A 6,000-nucleotide genomic window follows, 5' to 3' on the forward strand; every position below is an offset into this window, starting at 1 on the left:
GTGCGGGGGTACAGGTTATTCAAGGTAATATGTACATGTAGGTAGAGGTAAAGTGACTATGCATAGATAATAAACAGTGAGTAGCAGCAGCATAAAAAAAACGGGGGGGGGGGGGGGGGGGGGTCAATGCCCATAGTCCAGGTAGCCATTTGATTAGCTGTTCAGCAGTCTTATGGCTTGGGGGTAGGAGCTGTTAAGGAGCCTTTTGGACCTAGACTTGGCGCTCCGGTACCGCTTGCCGTGCGATAGCAGGGAAAACAGCCTATGAATAGTGTGGTTGGAGTCTTTGGCAATTTTTATTGCATTCCTCTGAGGGCCTGGATGGCAGGAAGCTTGGCCCCAGTGATGTACTGGGCTGTACGCACTACCCTCTGTAGCGCCTTGCGGTCGGATGCCGAGCAGTTGTCATCCAATTACAGCTCTCAATGGTGCAGCTGTAAAACTTTGAGGACCCATGACAAATCTTTTCAGTCTCCTGAAAATAGGTGTTGTCGTGCTTTCTTCACAAGTGCGTTAATTCATTCAGTTCATTGTGTGATTACTGTAGACTGGCATGACTTAGCTAGCTACAGTAGCCTACTGGGTCTCCAACCATTTTGATGATTCTGTTGTTAAATAAAATGTGTAACTATCAGGGCACAAGGCCAGACCCAGATGCAGAGACAGGAGGCAGATGGTTGGAGTCTTAGATGTTTATTGACACAAAAAGGGGTAGGCAAGAGAATGGTCGTGGACAGGCAAAAGGTCTAAACCAGTTCAGAGTCCAGGAGGTACAGAGTGGCAGGCAGGCTCGAGGTCAAGGCAGGCAGGCAGGTACAGAGTCCAGAAACAGGCAAGGGTAAAAACCGGGAGGACTAGCAAAAAGAGAATAGAAAAGGCAGGAGCACGGGAAAAACATGCTGGTTGACTTGGACATACAAGACGAACTGGCACAGAGAGACAGGAAACACATGGATAAATACACTGGGAAAAACAAACAACACCTGAAGGGGGTGGAGACAGTCACAAGGACAGGTGAAACAGATCAGGGTGTGACAGTACCCCCCTAGAGGCGCCACCTGGCGTCCTACCCGGGCGTATACTTGGCTGACCGGGGTGTCGACGGTGAAAATCAGCAATGAGGGCCGGGTCCAGGATGTCTTTAGCAGGGACCCAGCACCTCTCCTCCGGGCCTTAACCCTCCCAGTCAACCAGGTACTGGAAACCCCTGCCCCGTGGCCGAACACTCAGGAGGCGTCTCACCGTATACGCTGGCTGGCCATCGATGACCCAGTGGGGAGGGAGGGGCCTACAAACAGAAGACAAAGGACTGTGAGACACGGGCTTAATCCTAGACGCATGGAAGGTAGGGTGAATACAGAGGGTACGGGGCAACACAAGACGGACAGCTGTGGAACTAAGGACTCTAGAGATGGGAAAAGGACCAATGAAACAGGGGGACAGTTTGCGTGACTCCACCCGAAGGGGCAGGTCCCGAGTGAAAAGCCCCACCCTCTGCCCAATGCGGTAGCGGGGAGCTGGGGTCCGATGATGGTCCGCTTGTCGACGATACCTGGAGTTGGTCTTGAGAATTGCCGCCCGAGCTCTTCTCCAGGTACGTCGACAGCGGCGGACAAACATCTGGTCCGAGGGTACGCTGACCTCCTGCTCTTGTTCCGGGAAGAGTGGAGGTTGATACCCCAAAAAGCACTCAAAAGGAGAGAGTCCTGTGACCGAACAGGGAAGAGTGTTCCGGCCTTATTCCACCCAGGCCAGTTGTCGGCTCCAGGTAGTGGAGTTGGTTGAGACCAGGCATCTCAGGGTGGTTTCTAGGCCCTGGTTGGCTCGCTCCGACTGGCCGTTGGAGTGGGGATGAAATCCGGAATGCCTTCCAGAACTGAGGACCCCGGTTGGGACCATGTCCATGGATCAGGAAGATGTGCTGCACCATAAGCTGGGCCGTCTCCTTGGTAGAGGGTAGTTTGGGGAGAGGGATGAAGTGAGCGACCTTAGAGAATTGATCCACTACCGTCAGAATGACAGTGTTGTCATCAGACGGAGGGAGCCCAGTGTCAAAGTCCAGAGAAATATGAGACCAGGTAGTGGCTGAAGGAGGACAGAAGGAGCTTGCTGTGGAGTCTTGTTCTGAGCACACACTGTGCACGCGGTGACGAAAGCAGAGACATCAGGAACCATTGTGGTCCACCAGAAACGTTATCGGATGAAGGCTAGGTACGACGGGAACCTGGATGACAGGTCAGCCTTGAGGAATGAGCCCATTCCAGGACCCGGGACCGGACTGAGTTAGGAACAAATAACCGTTTAACCAATCCACTGAAGCAGCAAGGCGTGAGGTAGGAAGAATGGTTTCGGAGACAGAGGGTGTGGCAGAGGAACTGTATATGCTGGAGAGGGCATCCGTTCACATTTTTGGGACCTGGGTGGTAGGAAATGGTGAAGTTGAATCTGGTGAACAACAAAGCCCACCGGGCCTGCCTGGAGTTAAGGCGTTTGGCTGTACGGAGATATTCCAAAGTTTTATGGTCGGTCCAGACCACGAAGGGCTGTTCTGCTCCTTCTGGCCAATGCCTCCACTCCTCCAGTGCCAACTTGACAGCCAGGAGTTCTCTGTTGTCAACGACATAGTTCCTCAATGCCGGACTGAGACGATGAGACAGGAAGGCACAAGGATGGAGCTTCTGGTCCTGTGCATATCACTGGGACAGGATGGCCCCCACTCCAACATCAGAAGCATCAACCTCTACCACAAATTGACGGGATGGATCCGGATGGACAAAGATGGGTGCTGTGGTGAACCGATGTTTCAGGTCCACGAAGGCTTTATCAACCGCTGGAGACCATGTGAACGGAACTTTGGGAGAGGTGAGTGCTGAGAGGTGGGCCGCCAGACTGCTATCGTCCCGAATGAAACGGCGGTAGAAATTAGCGAACCCCAGGAAATGTTGCAACTGCACCCTGGACGTAGGCTGAGGCCACCCCACCACCGCTTTCACTTTTTCCTGATCCATTTGGACATTCCCATCCGCGATGACATATCCCATAAAGGAGATTTTTGAGCGGTGAAACTCACATTTCTCGTCCTTCACAAACAATTGGTTCTCCAGGAGACACTGAAGGACTTCTCTGACATGAAGAATGTGATATTGGGCAGACTGGGAAAAAAACTGGATGTTGTCCAGGTAAACGACCACGAAACAGTTTTGCATGTCCCGGAGCACATTGTTTACCAGAGCCTGAAAAACAGCGGGTGCGTTGGTGAGTCCAAACGGCATGACCTGGTACTCATAATGTCCACTGGCTGTATTAAAGGCTGTCTTCCACTCATCTCCTTTGCGTATCCGAACCAAGTGGTAGGCATTCCGAAGGTCCAGTTTGGAAAAAATGGTGGCTCCCTGGAGATGTTCGAAGGCAGAGGTGTGGTAGGGGATAACGATTCTTGATCTTTATATCATTAAGACCCCTGTAGTCAATGCACAGACGCTTCTCCACAAAGAAAAACCATGCACTGGCAGGAGATGCAGACGGACAGATGCCTCCAGTAGCCAGAGATTCCTCAACATACTCCTCCATGGCCTTGGTCTCTGGGCCGGATAGAGAATATAGACGACAACGAGGTGGTGTGGTGCCTGGGAGGAGATCAATGGCACAATCATAAGGACGGTGCGGAGGAAAAGAAGTAGGCCGTGCCTCCAGGAGGTCATGGCACTGCCTTTGCTCACGTCCTGAGGGGAACGTCTCAAGGACAGCTGTGTGCCGTTTTAAGGCAATGAGAATAACAAAACAGACTCCAAACCTGGATGGAGCTGTATAGTCTCACTATGGTTTCTTGATACCCAAATATGAACGGGCACAGTGCTATGGGTGACTCCTCCAATAGAACGGCCATCCAGTGCCCTTGCATTCATGGGGACAGAGAGAGGTTGAGTGGGAATACCCAATCCAGAAACCATGGTAGCATCCATAAAACGTTCATCAGCCCCAGAGTTAATGAGCACTCGGAAAGACTTAGATTGGTCTCCCCACAGCAAAAGCACAAACAAAGGTGTGTGGGTGATGGGAATGAAGGAATTCCCAGTCTGGCTAACCAGAGTACTTCTACCGACCAGATACAGGGGTTTCCTAATAGGGCAGTTAGCTATATAATGTCTGCCTCACCACAGTACAGACAACAGTTAGAACTCAACCTTCGTGAGCGTTCCCTAACCGATAACCGAGCTCTTCCCAGTTGCATTGGCTCAGGCGTATCCAACTCACCCGTCGATGATGATTCACGAGGGGACTCAGGTGGCGTCGGATCCTCTCAGAAAAACTGCCTTTGGAAACTTCTGGATTCCTTCGAAGGTGAGCCAGCCCTAGCGAATGAACGAGTGTGCCCGAGGCCAGACTTCTTCTCACTCTAGCGTTCTCTTAGACGTCCATCAATTCTAATGGTGAGAGCGATGAGGGAGTCGAGGTCCAGCGGTAATTCCCGAGCAGCTAGCTCATCTTTAACCACCTCAGATAGTCCGTGAAGAAAGGTATCGAAAGAGACTCCGGGTTCCAGGCACTCTTGGCGGCCAACATACAAAAATCAACCATGTAGTCTGCCACACTACGGGAGTTTTGACGTAATTCAAGAAGCTTACTGGCAACCTCCTTTCCGGATACCGGAGAATCGAATACCTTTTATCACCTCTGCCATGAATTCCTCCAGATGACAACAAAGGGTGGATTATTGCTCCCAAACAGCCATGGCCCAGGAGAGCGCCCTTCCCGACATTAGCGTAATAATATACGCTATCTTCAATCGGTTCGAAGGGAATGAAGATAGCTGTAACTCAAAAATAAGAGAGCACTGAGAAAGAAAACCCTGACAGGTACCAACATTCCCAGAATGTCTCCGGAGGAGGTAAGCAGGGTTCTTGGGAAACCGGTGTAGGCTGTACCAACTCACCACTAAAAGGAAGAAAATGTACCGGGAGATTGGGGATTCTCAGGGATGGCAGACAGCCTATGAGTTAACTCCTTAATTAGCTCCATGGTACCCTTAAACCCTTGGTCGTGGCGTTCCGTCAGGGAATTAAGCCCTTCCAACAGGTCCTGTAGTAGCTCCTCATGCCTGCCAATAGTGGCTCCCTGCAGGGAGACAACGTGGCGGAGCTGGTCCAAGTCTGCTGGGTCTGTCATGGCCAGTACGTACTATCAGGGCACAAGGCGAGACCCAGATGCAGACACAGGAGGCAGATGGTTGGAGTCTTAGATGTTTATTGATCCAAAAAGGGGTAGGCAAGAGAATGGTCGTGGATAGACAAAAGGTCAAAACCAGTTCAGAATCCAGGAGGTACAGAGTGGAAGGCAGGCTCGAGGTCAAGGCAGGCAGAATAGTCAGGCAGGTGGGTACAGAGTCCAGAAACAGGCAAGGGTCAAAACTGGGAGGACTAGCAAAAAGAGAATAGAAAAGGCAGGCGCACAGGAAAACCACATTGGTAGAAATACAAGACGAACTGGCACAGTGTCACGGTCGTCCTCCTCTTCGTCTGAAGAGGAGAGGCGAAAAGGATCAGAGGACCAATATGCGGCGTGGTAAGTGTCCATGGTAAATCTTTGATAACGAAAGACTGAACACTATACAAGAGAGTAACAAAAACAATAAACCAAATTTGACCGTGAAGCTACAAAATTAGACCTGTGCTGAAACAAGCCACTAACATAGACAATCACCCACCAACAAACAGTGCAACCCAGGCTACCTAAGTATGATTCTCAATCAGAGACAACTAATGACACCTGCCTCTGATTGAGAACCATACTAGGCCGAAAACATAGAAATGCCCCAAAACATAGAAAAACAAACTTAGACTGCCCACCCAACTCACGCCCTGACCATACTAAATAAATACAAAACAACGGAAATAGAGGTCAGAACGTGACAGTACCCCCCCCAAAGGTGCGGACTCCGGCCGCAAAACCTTGACCTATAGGGGAGGGTCTGGGTGGGCGTCTGTCCGCGGTGGCGGCTCT

Source organism: Oncorhynchus mykiss, chromosome 5 (genome assembly GCF_057628025.1).
Source record: "Oncorhynchus mykiss isolate SJ-2025 chromosome 5, ASM5762802v1, whole genome shotgun sequence".
Taxonomy (NCBI): domain Eukaryota; kingdom Metazoa; phylum Chordata; class Actinopteri; order Salmoniformes; family Salmonidae; genus Oncorhynchus; species Oncorhynchus mykiss.